We start from the raw sequence: 18,238 nt of genomic DNA, 5'->3' as shown, positions 1-18,238 counted from the left end.
GAATGTTAATCTTAGGGTTAAAAGGTATAGCTGGTAAACTGGCTCTTAGTCATTTGCTGAAACAAAGGAAGGAAAAAAAGAAAAAAGAAATCTTAGTGACAATGGAAGTGTTCTACATTTGTGCAACCCAGTACAGAAGCCAATAGCTATCTGTTGCTATTGAACACTAGAAATATGGCGAGTGCAATGGAAAAATTACATCTTAAACTTCATTGACATTTATCTAATTTAAATCCACAAAGCCACATGTGACTAGTGCCAACCCTTATTGAACATACTGGTCTAGATCCATTTGCTTTGGATAATCAAACATACTAATGCTTTGGTTATGGACCCAACTCAGTTGCAGTACTACCTCTGTTACTGCCCCCACGAGACTTCAGATGGGTATTTGATTTTCCTTATCCTCAGTATACTCATCTGTAGGATGAGGGATGATGAGTCACTTCTTAATCTTGATTTGAGTATTGTACTGAATTAATGAATGCAGACCACCTATCACAGATTCAGACAGTAGCTGATATTCAAGAAAAGTTTCTTTCCTCCCAGCCCTATGTGGGCATCTTGAAATTTTGTGACTTCCAAGCAAGGACTAGATTAGAGAATTCAGATGATTTAATAAACTTTGCCCTGCATTTCTCACTGCAGTTCAAAGGACATATTTTAAGGCAGCAGGACCATCATTACTACATTTTAGCAGATAATTTTTTATAGTCAAACTTCAGAGAAGTATTCATGACCATGTTTCGAAGAGGAATGTGTATCCAAACACCAGCTCAGACCTTATAAATATAGATAAAGACCACCTACCCACACTCAATGTTTTTGACTTGTTTCTTAGAATCAAGTATATAAATTTGATCTTTAGGGAAAAGTATGCTTTATTTTTTGCTTTATTTATATCTTCCCCCCCAATAAATAATTCATTGGTTTTCCTCTACTGGTATTAATATTACATTATATTGTTACATATTATTTCTTACTGAAACTTATACATTCTCTCAACATTTTTTATTTCTGTATGTTTCTAATATGTCTTAAGATGTGAACTGAGTGGTTTCCCAACATGGCCATGGAGTAGGTGGACATTCCAAGTCCCACATCCCAGAACCAAAGTGGATTACATCTTAATTTTGAGAACAGTCATCTTGAAAGACCAAATCTGGACTAAACTAAGAGGATTCTACAGCCAAGGACCACCAAAGAACCCACACTGAGACTGGTAAGAAAGGTGAAGTAGTGTAAAGGGCTGCCCCACTCCCAGCAGCGTGCGGTAGCCTGGAGGGACTCTTGTCATGGGGAGGATTGCATGGCCAGTTGTGGATTGTGGGTCTTCTACCTCAAAACTGGAGTCCCAGCCTAGAGCCCTGGAGCCTGAAAGAGGCAAACAAACTGTATTTGACAGAGAAAGGAGCCTAGATACTGAATGAGAGGAGACAGAACCCTCAGACCAGGCTCCATATTAAAGGGACCACACGAAGCACCTTTCTCATAGATACCTGTTTGGGGCTCTGGGAGCGGGGAACACTGGGTGGACTGGAGTTGCCTAGGGAAAATGTGGTCTTGGAGACAGAAGTGGAGACACTGAGAGGGATGGACACCCTAACTCCTGGGCTGAATCACTCCCACATCTAAAGAGGACATTTTTTGTTGGAGCAGCAACACCAGCAAAAGGAAGAAATTACCACTCCCACCAGAGGCTCTCCTGCTCCAGTCAGAACAGAGAGGTGCTTAGAAGCATGGCAGCACATTAGGGACACAGGTAGTGATTCCTGAGCTACACCATCCCCCCACTCTGCTGATTGCTTGCTGGGGCGGGTGGCCAGCAGTGATGGGGCACAGCAGCAGAAGTCAGGCCATTCCGAGTGAGTGCAGGCTGGCCTTCCCACAGTGGCAGAGGCCGCAGCAGGTGCTGTGGAGGTCTTAGCTCACATGCATTCCTGCTTGTGGCGTGAGCCCACCCCTGGTGGCACCTGAGGTCTGGGTGACAGTAAAAGTGGTCTGAACAGGTGCATATGCATCTGCCTGTGGCCTCTGGAGGGCCGCTGTGGAGTTCACAGCTCACACGCAAACCATCTTCTGTTTCTGTGTGAGCCCACCTTTGCTGGTGGCTGGGGCCCAGGCAACCTCAAGGGTGGTCCAAGCAGGAGCATGTGAACACACCAGGGATGGCAAAAGCAGCAGAGGCCTCGGAGGTGGGCTTTCACCAGCAGCACCTGAGCCCAAACAGCCAGAGGTGGCAACAGCCGTGGTGAGGGGCAAGCAGGTAGACTACACATTGCGAGCACAGAGGCTACACCCACTGGACCCCTGAGACCACACTCTTCTGAGTGTGAAAAAGAAGAAAAAACAATAAAATAAAATAAAATGAATAAAAAGTCTGGATAGATAGACATCTGAGGTTAAGGGGCAAGCCACATCCAATATTGTACCTAATCACTGAATTTCAGTACTGGGACCAACAAGTAACCAGCAATAATAGGCAGCAGAAAGAAGATCTCAGGGGAACTTGAACTTTTAAAGGAACTTCCCCCATACAAAGGGTAGATAAAAGCTAGCCTAGGAGTCCAGCTATTATTGACAATGGCCCCTTGCCCCAGCAATGGCAGTCAGAAGATCTGGATCACCTGTAGCTCCAAAAATATTGATAAGAGCCAGTCATAGGCAGTGACCCCCACTGATCTGTGCCAGCATCTGGCCAGGGAGGTCCAAGGAAGGCAAATCCAGTGGCCAGATATGGAGAGCATCAGTTCATGATCCAATAACCCTTGTTAGAGTGATAGCTTAAGGAAGGGCTTCTTCCACCTGACCCAGCTAAGACATAGAAAATGGCAACACAAATAGCAAAAAGAATAGTGATAGCAGATAAGTAGCCCACAGCAGATTACAAACAACAGTTAATGCCAACCCAAGAAGACCTAAAAACAACACAACTGAAAATTGGAGACTGACAATACCAACTCTAAACTCAACTAGCTACAAAAGCAAAATAAACAAAGGAAAATTGTATACACAGACAAAATGGGAAGACAAGGAAATGTAATTCAAATGAATCAACAAGAGAAATCCCCAGAAAAAGAACTGAGTGAGATGGAAATAACCGAATTACAAGATGCAGAGTTTAAAATTATGATTGTTAGGATGCTCAAAGATCTTACAGCAACAATGAATGAACACCTAAATAAAGAGATAACAAGCATCAAACAGGACATTGAAATAATTAAAAATAACCAGACAGAAATGAAAAAAACACAATAGCAGAAATGAAGGATGAAGACTACACTAGAAGGAAACAAAAGCAGGCTGGTTGAAGCAGAGGATAGAATCAGCGACTTAGAGGACAAGATAAGTGAAAGCACAGAAGCAGAACAGCAGAAAGAAAAAAGGATGATAAAGTCTGAGGAAATTCTAAGACAGCTCTGTGACCACATGATGAGAAACAATATCTGCATAATAGGGGTTCCTCAAGGAGAAGAGAAAGAACAAGGGTTAGAGAAATTGACTGAAGAAATTATAACTCAAAATTTCCGTAAACTGATAAAGGAAAAAGTCACACAGGTTTAAGAAGCAGACAGAATGCCATTAAAAAACCCACAAAGAAACCCACACCAAGACATATCATAATTAAAATACCAAAGCTAAGAGATAAAGAGTACTAAAAGCTGCAAGAGAAAAACAGTCAATCACCTACAAAGGAACCACCATAAGGATGACATCCGACTTATCGACAGAAACACTTGAAGCCAGAAGGGAATGGCAAGAAATATTCAAAGTAATGCAGAACAAGAACCTATAACCAAGAATTCTTTATCCAACAAGGCTATCATTTAAGTTTGAAGGAGAAATAAAAAGCTTCCCTGACCAAAAACAAAACAATACAAAACACACACACACAAATAACAACTCAAAGAATTCATCACAACCAAACCAATGCTGCAAAAATGTTAAGGGGCCTGCTATAGACAGAACAAAGTAAGTAAAAAAATCTAGTAAAAGAGGAATTTACATTTAAAGAAAAATATGGCAATAAACAACTACATATCAATAATAACTTTAAAAATATGATTAAATGCTCCAATCAAACGACATTGGGTAGCTGAATGGGTAAGAAAATGGGACTTGTACATATGCTGTCTATAAGAGACCCACCTCAATACAAAAGATAGACATAGACTGAAAGTGAAAGTATGGAAAGAATATTTTATGCAAATGGAAATGAAAAAAAGCTGGGGTAGCAATACTTTAATCTGAAAAAATAGACTTGAAAACAAAATACCATAGTAAGGGATAAAGAAGATCACTACATAGTGATAAAGGGAGCAATCCAACAGGAAGATATAACATAATAAATATCTGTGCACCTAATATAGGAGCACTTAATATATAAAGCAGTCTTTCATGGATATAAAGGGCGAGATCAACAGCAATACTATAATAGTAGGGGACTTAAATACTCTGCTGGCCCTGGCCGGTTGTCTCAGTGGTAGAGCATCGGCTTGGCGTGCAGGAGTCCCTGGATTGATTTCTGGCAGGGCACACAGGAGAAGTGCCCATCTGTTTCTCCACCCCTCCCCCTCTCCTTCCTCTCTGTCTCTCTCTTCCCCTTCCACAGCTGAGGCACCATTGGAGCAGGGTTTGCCTGGGCGCTGAGGATGGCTCTGTGGCCTCTGCCTCAGGTGCTAGAATGGCTCTGATTGTGGCAGAGCGACGCCACAGATGGGCAGAGCATCGCCGCCTGGTGGTCATGCCAGGGGGATCCTGGTCGGGCGCATGCGGGGGTCTGTCTGACTGCCTCCCCGTTTCCAACTTAAGAAAAATACAAAATAAATAAATAAATACTCTACTAACATCACTGGATAGATCCTCAAGAAAGATAATTAACAAAGAAACAGCAGAATTAAGGGAAACACTAGATCAACTGGATTTAATAGATATCTTCAGAACCTTTCACCCTAAAGCAGCAGAATATACATTCTTTTCAAGTGCTCATCATACATTCTCTAGGATAGATCGCATGTTAGGGCACAAAAGTGGTCCCATCAAATTTACGAAAAATTGAAATCATATCAAGCATTTTCTCTGACCACAATGGCATGAAACTAGAAATCATCTGCAATAGTAAAACTGAAAAACACTCAAACTTGAAAACTAAACAGCATGTTATTAAATAACGGATATGTGAAAAATGAGATCAAAGAAGAAATAAAATTTTCTTTGAAACAAATGAAAATGAACATACAACAATTCCAAATCTATGGGATACAGTAAAAGCAGACCTGAGAGAGAAGTACATAGTATTACAGGCACACCTTAGTACGCAAAAGAAAAGCTCAAATAAACAACTTAATCCTGCAACTAAAAGAACTAGAAAAAGAACAGCAAGTAAAGCCCAAAGGAAGTAGAAGGAAGGAAATAATACAGAACAGAGCAAAAATAAATGACATAGAGACTAAAAAAACAATACAGAGGATCAATGAAACCAAGAGCTGTTTCTTTGAAAAGGTAAACAAGATAGATGAACCTTTAACTAGACTCGCTAAGAAAGAAAGAGGATTCACATAAATAAAATCAGCAATGAGAGTGGAGAAGTACTGACACAGCGGAAATACAAAGGATTGTAAGAAGATACTGTGAAGAACTGTATGCCAAAAAATTAGACAACGTAGGTGAAATGGACAAATTCTTTGAAAAATATAATCTTTCAAAAATCAATCTGTAAGAATCAGAAAACCTAAATAGAGAGATTACAACAAATGAGACCAAAACAGTTATCAAAAAACTTCCAATAAACAAAAGCCCTGGGCCAGATGGCTTCACTGGCGAATTCTACCAAACATTCAGAGAAGAACTCACTCCTATCTTTCTCAAGCTATTTCAAAATATTCAAGAGGAGGGAAGACTTCCAAGATCCTTATATGAGGTGAACATAATTCTGATTCCAAAACCAGGCAAAGACAACATAAGAAAGAAAACTATAGGCCAATATCCTTGAAGAATTTAGATGCTAAAATCCTCAGTAAAATATAAGAAAACCAGATCCAGCAATACATGAAAAAAATTCTTAACATCGTGATCAAGTGGAATTTATTTTAAAGACGCAAGGCTGTTCAATATTTGCAAATCAATCAATGTAATTCATCATATAAAAAAAGGAAGGAGAAAAACCATATGATAATATTAATAGATGCAGAAAACACATTTGATAAAATCCAGCACCAATTTCTAATCAAAACTCTCAGCAAAGTGGGAAATAGGGAATATACCTCAACTTAGTAAAGACCATTTATGACAGACCCACAGCCAGCCTCATACTCAATGAACGAAAGTTAAAAGAAACCCCCTTAATATCAGGAACAAGGCAGGGGTGCTCCCTTTCACCACTCTTATTCAACATAGTTCTGGAAGTCCTAGCCACAGCAATCAGACAAGAAGAAATAAAAGGCATCCAAATTGGATAAGAAGAAGTAAAACTATCATTGTTTGCTGAAGATATAAACCCTATAGTGTTAGTCAAAAAACTACTGAACCTGATAAGTGAATTCAGAAAGGTGGCAGGATATAAAATTAATACTCAGAAATCAGAGGCATTTTTATACATCAACAATGATCTGTCTGAAATAGAAATTAAGAAAATAGTCCCCTTCACTATTGCAACAAATAAATTAAAGTATTTATGAAAAATTTAACCAAGGAGACTAAAGACTTGTACTCGGAAAATTATAAAACATTGATAAAAAAAATCAAGGAAATTACAAACAAGTGGAAGCATATTCCATGTTTATGGTTAGGAAGAATAAACATCATTGAAATGTCCATATTACCCAAAGCAATTTATAAATTCAATGCAATTCCTATTAAAATACCAATGACATACTTCAAACATATAGAACAAATATTCTAAAAATTCATATAAAAAAAAGAACACGAATAGCCTCAGCAATCTTGAAAAAGAAAAATAAAGTGGGTGGTATCACACTTCTTGAAATCAAGTTATACTACAAGGCCATTTTTCAAAACAGCTTTGTACTGGCATAAGAACAGGCATATAGATCAATGGAACAGAACAGAAAACCCAGAAATAAACCCGCACCTTTATGGACAGTTGATATTTGAAAAGATGGTACTAGCAGACACTAGATTAAAGACAGTCTTTTTAACAAATGGTGTTGGGAAAATTGGACAGCTATCTGTAAAAAAATGAAACTAGACAACCAACATACACCATTCACAAAAATAAACTCAAAATGGATAAAAGACTTAAATGTAAGTTGTGAAACCATAAGCATCCTAGTGGAAAACATGGGCATATAAGCTCTTGACACAGCTCACAGCAATATATTTGCTAATTTATTTCCATAGGCAAGGGAAATAAAGGACAGGATAAACAAATGGGACTATATCAAACTACAAAACTTTTGCACAGGTAAAGACAATATGAACAAAATAAAAGTCACACCACACAATAGGATAACATATTTGAGAATACGAAGATAAAGGTTTAATAACCAAAATTTATAAATAACTTGTAAAACTCAACACCAGGAAGATAAAGAATCCAATCAAAAGATGGGCAAAAGAAATGAATAGACACTTCTCCAAAGAGAACATACAGATGGCCAATAGGCAGATGAAAAAATGCTCAACATCACTAACCACTAGAGAAATGCAAATTAAAACCACAATGAGATATCACCTTACACCAGTCAGAATGGTGCTCATTAACAAAACAACACATCATAAGTGCTGGCAAGGATATGGAGAACAGGGAACCCTCCTGCACTGCTTGTGGTAATGCAGATTGGTTCAGCCACTGTGGAAAACAGTATGAAGATTTCTCAAAATATTAAAAATGGAACTGCCTTTAGACTCAGACATCCCACTTTTAGGACTATATCCCAACACTAACACATCAATGATTCAAAAGGAGAAATGAACCCCAATGCTAATGGCAGCATTGCTTAAAATAGCCACAAAGAAAGAGTATAGTTCAAGCAAAAAACTATACTTGGATGTTTTCTAAGGGCTACACGCATGTCCAGCATGGTGACCATGGGAAGTCATTCCCAAGTTTGTGGGAATGGGAGCTAGCCTAAGTCTCAGCTATGGTGATCAGTGTTGCTGAGGGTGAGGTTGTCAAAGAGGTACTATGCCAAGATGTTTTCGGGGGTCTCCATCTTGCTACCCAGAAAATGTTAAGAAACATAAACATTTGCATCTTTTAGTAAACGAGGAAATTTCAGGTAAATTGTAAGAACCCTTTATTTTAATCATTGCCTCATCCCATTCTCTTTACTCTTTCTCCAGAAGCAAACCCACTTATGATTTTAAGGCCACGTTTTATAATTTTAGCATGAATGTGCTCCCACATTCACCAGGGCCACACATCATCCACCTCACCCCACCCCCATATCCCATTGTTTATATGGGGAGATTAGTTTTGTTTTTTTCTGAGGCTGCAGGGAATACCTGCTCCATCCATCCAGGGTCCCACAGAATACCTCCTTTCTCCAATCAGGGTTCCACACAGTATCTCTTTCCTCCTTCCAAGGTTCCGCAAAAAAAAAAAAAAAAAAAAGCCAGACCAGGCGGTGGTGCAATGCATAGAGCATTGGACTGGGATGCCGACCTTAGTTTGAGACCCTAAGGTCACCAGGTTGAGCGCGGGCTCATCTAGTTTGAGCAAAGCTCACCAGCTTGGACCCAAGGTCTCTGGCTCGAGCAAGGGGTTACTTGGTCCGCTGAAGGCCCACGGTGAAGGCACTTATCAGAAAGCAATCAATGAACAACTAAGGTGTTGCAATGCGCAATGGAAAACTAATGATTGATGCTTCTCATTTTTCTGTTCCTGTCTGTCCCTATTACTTTTTCTCTCTGACTCTGTTTCATTCCTTGTTAAAAAAAAACAAAACAAAACAAAAAAAAAACACCAAAAAAAAAAAAAAACCTCCTCCTCCATCATCCAGCGTCCCCGGCAATACTTCTTCCGCATTCTAGGGTCCCCCATAATACTTCCTCCTCCATCCAGGCTTCCCACAAAACCTCCTTCTCCATCCAACATCCCCTAAATACCTCCTCCTCCATTGAAGGTCCCCCATAGTACTTCCTCTTCCATCCACGCTCCCCCACAAAACCTCCCACTCTATCCAGCGAACCTGGAATACCACCCTCTCCATACTGGATCCCCACAATACCTCGTCCACCTTTCAGGTTCTATGCAAAACCTTTCCCTCCATCCAGGGTCCTCCGCAATACCTCCTCCTCCATCCATACTACTGCGCAATGCCTCCTCCTTCCCTCCCACCAGTCCCACACAATACCCCGTCCTTCCGTCCCACCAGTCCCACACAATATCCCGTCATTCCCTCCCACCAGTCCCACACAATACCCCCTCCTTCCCTCCCACCAGGCCCACACAATAACCAGTCCCTCCACCCATGTAGTTCCCGAGGTTCACGTGGTTGGGGTATGGATGGTTTTGAAAGATTCCTGGAAACCTGTTTAAAAACAAAAGGTGAAGGTTTTCCACACACAAATCAATGGAAGACGTTTATTTGTTTACAAAACAACAACCATATTAGAAGAAATGTTAAAACTTGAACATAAAAACTTAAATGAACGTTTTGCAAGGGTAATAGTGCAACATGCATGCTCACAAGGTGAGGAAGGGATGTCTCTCCATGACTATCCGGAAGGCAGTCCAGACTCAGTCCTTGCTGTCATCCAGGGTGAGTTTGCCAAAAAGATGTTCTGCCAGGCCGGATTCTGGGGCTCCCATCTTGCGCAGGCTGGTGATGTGGTCCTCCAACTCTTTGTTGAACTTCTGCTGTTCGTGCAGGCAGTGCCTCTCCAGTAAGTCGCACAGAAGGGTGTCCTTCTTCTCGGTGGCCAGCTGGTGCAGACTGAGCAGGCTCTGCTTCACCTTCATGGACAGACGCAAGGCTCTCTCCAGGACCTTCAGGCTGTTCTCCCAGGAGCCCCTGTCATTGCTACTGAAGTAGCACAAGGGGGTGTTGCTACCGCGCTGGTTCACCAGCTGGATGAGCCTGTCAGCAGTTGCCCTCTCCTTGCCTGACTGCTCTCGGAAGAACTGGGCGAAGTGCTTTGAGACCATCTTATCAAAATAAAAAGCCATGGACCTGTAGACATACGCTGCGTGGAGCTCCAGCTGGATCTGCTCAGTGATGGCGGCCTCACAGTCGGGGTGGTAGGTCTCGCTCACTAGTGAGGGCAGGGAGGTCGCCATGTTTGTAGTTGCCAGCGTGGGTAGGCAGCACTGAAGATAAGGTGGCGCGGTGGGGGCTGCAGGATGTGACGTCTTAGGACATGCGCTGCAGGCCACCAGCCATGAAAACTGAGTACATCCAGTACATGGCTGGAGGAAAAAAAAAAAAAAAAACCGTTACAAATGTAGCAATATTTTCCACAGAACTCTATGTACCCAACATCAAGGAAGCCCTACCCTAGAGACTTAGCTAAGAACAAGGTCAGCTAATCGCACCTATCTCGCCCTTGTATACGGTGCTTGCTTGCTCAGCCTAGATAGCCACCCTATACAAAGAAGCCATTTTAGAAGCTCGGGGCTGCAGTGTTCCCTTGCGTGGGTTGCCTGCAGTCCCTGCGCAGGTTTGCAATAAAACTTATAAAATTCACTTTGGGTTTGCTGTGGTCTGTCTCCTGGGATGTAACACATGGAAGCCCCCAGCGAGATAGGCCCTGTAAAGCCCCTCCTCACGGAGTGGGCTGCAGCAGATATTGGTAGCTGGCCAGCCTCCGGCAGTTGCCGTTTGAAAACTGAATTTGGCTGAGTCGAAACATTTGGAGTCTTGAGACTGTTTGGTAAGGAATCTTCCTCTTTGAATATTTGGAAACAGAGCTTTGCTTAGAAAAGGGTGTAGTGGAGCAGGCGGGATGCCATTTGATTTCTCCCCATCCGGTCGGTTGGGGAACGCAGGACGCTGCCTTCTCCCTTTGGTTTTGCTTTAAAGTTTTGTTTGTTTTGTGTGCATATTTGGTTTATTTGTCTGCTTTGCCTATTGCTTCCTCACAGGATTCCTTCGAAAGTCAAGGGCCATGGGTCAGGGGCAGTCTGCTGCCCTAAGGCCTCTTCAGTGCTTGCTTGATAACTTTTCTGATTTCTCTCGCAGGGCACGAGACAATGGGGCTCCAGTTCATTCCGCCACATTGCAGACTCTTTGTGAACTAGAATGGCCAACTTAAGAGCAGATTGGCCAAACCAAGGATTGCTAGATCCATAGAAAACATAGAGAGTTTAGTGTACTATCACCAGCACCCACCCGCAGGCAGGTGGCACGGTCAGTATGCAGCCCAGTATAGCAGCAGAGGTAGAGAAAGAAAAGGTAGCCAGGCTGCAGCTGGCTGCAGGAGAAGTGGCAGAGGCTCCCCTTGCTGTTTCAGGCACTTGCCCCTCCCCCTTGGGCACCGGGAATCCCAGGCACCCTGACTGATTCCCTTATAGTGTATATAACAAAGAAACCTCTTTCTTAGCTCAAGGGCTGCGCCAGCCACTGCGTAGTCAGGCAAAAGATAACAGTGCAGTAAGCTAGAGGTTATCATCACCTTGCTACAGCCCCTGCCCTCCTCTGCTTTGGCTCCGGGAAATCTCCGCCTCCATGTGGAGCCAGAGCAGAGGAGAAGATTTAGGGAATTATAGGGTTACTATGTCCCTGAGAAAATTGAGGACCTTATGTAAACTAGAATACCCCACTGTTAAGAAAATAACTTTATAAAATGTATGTTTTTTTTTAGTTTACTACCCCGACCCTTATAATGTCTTAATGTTGTAAAATGTTGTAATCATGACTCCATTCGTGGTGGTAATATACTTCCCTGACCTTTGATTTTGGGTGTCAATGTTACTTGTTTTGGTCAATGGCAAATACTTTCCTGATCTCTAATTTTGGGTGTCATCACTTGTTTTGATCAATGGAATATGAGAAGTCATAAGGTTTGCCAAAGTTGAACAGAAGATGTAAATATGCTTGCATAGTTAGGCTGGAGTCCAATGTTTCTTGCATCCAGCATTTGAAGAATATGTCCTGGGCTTGTTTCAGAATGAGGAGGCATGTAGAGTAGTCATGAACCCAACGCAACCAAACTCAACTCACATTCAAGCCTCATAGGTACTGGTTAAATCCTGTAAATGTCATTCTGTAGAGCTATAAATGAGATTTTTCAGGTTGCTTGTTAGCCTTAATGCAGCAAAATTGCTTAACACAATTCCCTCAAATCAAGGGAGTCTTACCTATTTACTTTGCTAATGTTGTTCGCATGCATGTAATAACATGGAATGACAACAGCTAGAATTTGGTTAATTTTAGTTATAAATAGATAATGACCGTTAGTCATTACAGATTGGTGCCTGGCAAATCCAGCTTTCATGTTCTAATTCACTTCAGTAAATGCTTTACCAAAACGTTGTCATCCAGGAAAAGTCAACCTTTATGTAGTTCCCAAGACTCAATTACCATGAAATCTAGTAAGCTTCAAGGAGGAACATAACCCTGTATTATACATGCAAAGAAAAACATACCTCCTAGGTGCAAGTTATTTAGGTCTTTAAGTTAGTGTCTAGTACAAAGTAGCATGTAATAGGCAGGATAATGATCCTTGAAAGATATCTATACCCTAATCCAGTGGTTCTCAAACTTTTTGAAGTAAGGGCATAGTTAAAATCCTACAAATAATTGTAGGTACGCATTATACAAATTTCTGAAAAATGTGTTGTAATAACTAAGTCAAATGTTAAAGAAATGTATATAAAATCCAAGTGGGCTTTTATGGTAATTAAATGAATAAATACAACAAAATTAAATTTATTCTGACATTAAAAAAATTGGTTACATTTTTTGAATTAAGCTTTTGAGAATTTGTAAAAAAGAGGGGTTAAAAATATAAAAATGACAAAAAAGTTATCTTTATATATATATAGATAGATACATTCTTAGTAAGATTTAGTAAACTCGGCAGGTCCCAGCATGGATGTGTTAAGTTTTTTCATTCTTGTGTTTATGAGAAACATGAGCCTGATGTGTCTTAGCGATTTCTTCAATGTTTGGGCATTATTTGAAAAGCAAACTCTCATGTCCTCATCAGTACATTGAAGAATTCCTCTCTTTTTACTCTTGTGTTGAGAGTAGAGAATCTTAATTCACATAATAGGATGTTGAAAATTGTAGTAAAATGTTCAAAAAATTTTAAGATATTGCCACATATTGTTTTATAGCAATCCAAAAGGCTTCGAGAGACAGTTCCTTATGTTTAATCATCAACCCAAAATCCCCGCCATACATACCATTTTAACTTTACACCAAACAAAGGATACAAGAAACTTGCCTCCAGTCTTTCCAGGGAACATGGGGGGTAGTGTAAACAATCAGCACCACCTTTTGACAGCCTTTTGCAACCTAATCAGGGAAGTGAGGTGGAGGGTTGGGCAGACTGTCAGTTTAAAGCCAATTCCCCATACATCTGTCCCCCAAAAATCTTAACTCCAAAAACCCTGTTGGTTTTTTGGTCCCCAACAGGAACATATTTCTCTGGAATGCCATAGTGCACACCTGGAAATCTTCTAGTGTGCACCAGTGCACCCTGGTGCACACTTTGAGAACCACTGCCCTAATCCCTAGAATTTGTGAATATGTTGTTACCTTACATGAGAAAAGTGATTTTTTCACATCTGATTGAGAACTTTGTAATGGGGAGATTATCATGGAGTATATAGGTGGGCCAAATCTAATCCCATGTGTCCTATCAGGAGAGAAATTTTCACAGTTATGGTCAGAGAATGATGTGGCTATGCAGGAATAGTCATAGAGATGTGACTTTGCTGACTTTGAATATTGAGGAAGAAGGCTATAAACCAAGGAATATGGGAAGCCTACAGAAACTGGAAAGACAAACAGACTACCCTGGAATCTTCAGAAAGAATGAATCCCTGCCTGCACCTTAACTTGAGCCAAGTAAGACCTGTGTTAGAATTCTGACCTACAGAACTATAGGATAAATGTGTGTTCTTTTAAGCCATTAAGTTTGTGGTAATTTGTTACAGCAGTAATAAAAAACTAATCTTCCTCTCAGCGGGATAGTTTAAAAGGATTTAGAATTTCTTAAAATGGAAAGGTCTTTTATCTTCGAATGTGTATATTATAGAAAATGGTAAATGAAATAAATATTTATTGTGTTGATTGTATTTATGTGGAGATTTTTTCCTTTCAAATATATTCTAAAGGTAAAAAATTCACATTAGAAATATTTGTGGGTATCTTTTATGGTTGGGATCTGTCTTTGGATTTGAAGCACCACTCTCAATTACAGTCGATCCTTGTTTTTTGTAGGCTTCATATTTTTTAATTTGTGTATTTGCTAAAATTTATTTTTAACCCTAAATCCAATGCTTGTGTCACTTTCATTGTCATTCATAGACACGCACAGAGAAGCAAACAATTTAATTTGCTCAATATGCATGGTCCCGCTGGACCTTCTTGATTCAGCTCTCAAAGTATAAACAAGTGTTCTATTCACAGTTTAGTTGGAACCATATTATTTTGCATTTTGTACCTTTTGTTGGTGAATTTCACTGTTTGGAAGTGGCCCCCAAGTGTACTGTAGTGTGGAAGGGCTGTTTATTTTTCCTAAGTGCAAGGAGGCTGTGATGTGCCTTACAGAAAAAATACATAGGACAAATACATTTCCTTTCGATATGAGTTTTACTATTGTTTGCTATGAGTTCAATGTTAATGAATCAATGGTATATATTAAATAAGGTGTCTTTAGACAGAAACATGTGGAAAACAAGGTTTTTTATGGATCAGCTGATGAAAATATTATAAGTATAGGTTCACAGGAACCTAATCCTGTATTTTCCTTCTGAGCAATGGTTGAATATTCACTCATTCAGTGTTTGCAGTGACTCTTTAGAACATAACTACTGCAAATGACAAAAATGGACTGTACTTAGCAGCCTGACCTCAATCCTGTTAGTGTCTTCATTTCTACATAGTAAATTTGGAATTATATTCCAGTTTTAGGCTTTTTTCTTTCTCTTGGATACAATTTTTCCTTGCTTTTTATTATTAAACATGCATACAGAAAGGCAATCAATCATACAAGAAAAGTCCAATGAATGATGTACTCATGTAACTAGGTAGCAGATCACAAAGTGAAACATTTCCAACAGCTCAGATTCCAACAGCTTAGAAGTTCCTGTTTTGTTTCACTCCCCACTCATCATGTTCCCAAAGAAAAGTCATGTTGCAGATCAGTTTCTTGGGAAACAGACTCTGATATGGTGAATTCTCACCAAAAGTTTCTTAGGAATGAGTTTTAGATCAATGCCAATGGAGGAATGAAAGAGGAAACATCAGACAGAGGGATGAGTGGGCTGCAATGCAGTCACAACAGAGGCTACAGACTCCACGAATTACTTGAAGCTGAGATGGCCCTTTAGAGTTGTCCTGAATTGGGGCAAGGCCTTAAAACTCTCACATAATACATCATAGGATGTGGATTAACATAAGGAAGAAAGTATGAGCTTAAGAAAGAAGGGATCTCACTAACCTAAGGGTGATTAACTAACTCCTAGAGAGGGATAACCACTGAAGGCAGACAGACAGGCAGCCTGCCAGCTCTGAAAAACAACCTTAGTCCAAAAGTGAAACATAAATGGCTTTATTGTGTCTGACTTCTTTTCCTGAGCATTATGTTTGTGGAATTTATCTATGTTGTAGTATGTGGAAATAGTTTATTCATTCTCATTGATTGTTTTGTGAACATGCCATAAATTATTTGGGTGGTGCGTAGGTAGATTTCACATCTTTTTTCTTCAAAAAGTATTTATTTTCTTTAAAGAACTTTAAAAACTTTTTTAAAGTTATAAAATAAAGTTGTATCTACTTAAGGTATAAAACAATAAATATAAATAATAATTAAATATAAATAGTGAAATGATTACTGAAATCAAGCTAATTAACATATCTTTCTCCTCAGGTATTTATCTTGTGTGTGTGTATTTATCTGTGTGTGTGGTGAGAGGACCCGATATCTACTCTCTTAGCCCATTTCCAGTGTACAATATTTTTAACTATAGTCATTGTGCTGTACATTAGATCTCTAGAACTTACTTATCTTATATAACTGCAACTTTATACTCTTTGACCAACATCTCCTCATATCTTTTACCTCTCCACCATGGTTCTACACTGCTTTTCTTTTTAGACATTTTTAGCTTCCATATATAAGTGAGATTATGAATTGCTTTTCTTTCTGAGTCTAGCTTATTTCACTTAGAATAATGTTCTCCAGCTTCATCCATGTTGTCATAAATGCCAGGATCCCATTTTTAAAGCTGTTTATAGGAATATAATGAGAACGGAATAACATACATATAACATATATATGATATATGTGTTATTATATATATTATATTATTATATACAAATATAATTTATATATAAATTTATATATACATACTCATCTAGCAGCAGATACTTATTAATCTACTGCACTATTATTGATATATTTTTGTTTCCAATTGAAGAATATTAAAAATAACATTGCTCTATATATCTTTTGATGAATATATTTATACATTTCTGTTGGGTATACACTTAGGGGTAGAACTGCTGAGTCATAGGGTACAACCTCAGGAGATGTAACCAGTTCTTCAACTGGTTGTATCAATTTATACCCCAGAAATAATGTATAATTATTCCATTTCCTCTAAATCTTTCCCAATATTTAGTATTGTCTATCTCAATTATTTTTAAAATGTTAGCATTTATTCTCAGTCAGGAATTCTGTGGTTGAAAGTGACCTGAACAAATCTAGTTCAAGCCCAAAGGAAATATTGATGGATAGAAACTAAGACATTTCATGTAAGCCTTGAGGATCCAGTAAAAATACCACTGGAATCTTCATTTTCTATTGCAACTTTTGTTTCTGCTTCTGCATGCCGGGAAATGAAGTCTCTCCATGTACTAGGGTCTTCCTCATGGTGGAGAACATAGTTTCCACTATTTTGTAAACTCAAAGCTTCAACCCCAGAGAAAAGACTCTATTCAACACTATATTTTGAACAGTCCCATTTATTAATGTTTTAGGATAATCAAAAAATAACCCATGTCTTAATAGGAAACCAATCAATACAGAGAGGTCTCAGATGACTTAAAAATAAGTTTTATATTTGCAGCCAAGTGGATTTCTAATGTTTTGCATACACGTAAATTAGACACACTTAGAGTAGCAGAGACTATACATATATTCTCCAAAACACATTTCTTTTTATCTTTGTCAAACAATGGGACTTTATTGCCTAGCTTCCATTATGATTAAGCCAAGCCATGTTCTGAGTTCTATCCAATGGAATATGGGAAGAAGTGATGTATGTCATAATCATACCTAGTTTATAATAAAGCCCCTGTGCTGTATGGAGAAAAGGAAAAGATCCAAGATTATGACATATCAGTATGGAAGGAACCTAGGTCTTTGAATGACATGCATACTATCTATCACCACCACCAAAACCTGTACTGGACCTTGATAAGAAAAAGAATATTTACATAGTAAGCCAAAGAACTTTAGATTGTTCGTTAGTGCAGATACCTTACTCTGACTAACTTCCCAGTCAAAGAATTACTGGACAGCTATAGAACTTGTACTGATGTAGGGCACATTATGGGGCCTTAATAGGTTTGTAGCAGTTCCTCTTGGTGAAAATGCCAACCCCCCAAAATAATCTAGATAGAGCTAAATTAATATGCTGTATTTTTTCTAAATTCATCAGTAATACACACACACACACACACACACACAGACACACACACACACACATTCCTGCTCCTTTTGTCCTCATGGAGAATGGAATGAAAAATCCCTCAAGGCTGCATGAAGAGCAAGAAATACGTTTCTCCTTTTCCCTCAATTCTAGGAAACAAAGTCAGGCTGGTTCTTAGGTGTCTGACCTTAAGCTAACAGTTGAAGGCACAAGGAGCAAAGACCATGACTGGCTGATCCCTGAGCCAGTCAGCTGTGGAGATAGAGATGTGGGTCATGTAAGAACAACGGGGCACCCACTGGAAACATATAATTGGAGTATGTGTTGGTGTGGGGCAGCTCCCCAGAAAAGGAGGATGCTATTCCAGTACTGGTAGTGGGGCTAAGAAGATGGTACAAGAGACAGTACCACTTAGTACCATAAAATTAGAGTGAGTCCCATATCATA

At 39.5% G+C, this 18,238-nt stretch overlaps 1 pseudogene; it reads right to left on the bottom strand.

Moving 5' to 3' along the window:
- Positions 1-9,703: 9,703 nt before the first annotated feature.
- LOC136386094 (ferritin heavy chain pseudogene) lies at positions 9,704-10,243 on the bottom strand (annotated as a pseudogene).
- Positions 10,244-18,238: the final 7,995 nt, after the last annotated feature.

This window comes from Saccopteryx leptura, chromosome X (assembly GCF_036850995.1).
Source record: "Saccopteryx leptura isolate mSacLep1 chromosome X, mSacLep1_pri_phased_curated, whole genome shotgun sequence".
NCBI classification, from domain to species: Eukaryota; Metazoa; Chordata; class Mammalia; order Chiroptera; family Emballonuridae; genus Saccopteryx; species Saccopteryx leptura.
This window is presented reverse-complemented; position numbering and strand designations above follow the sequence as displayed.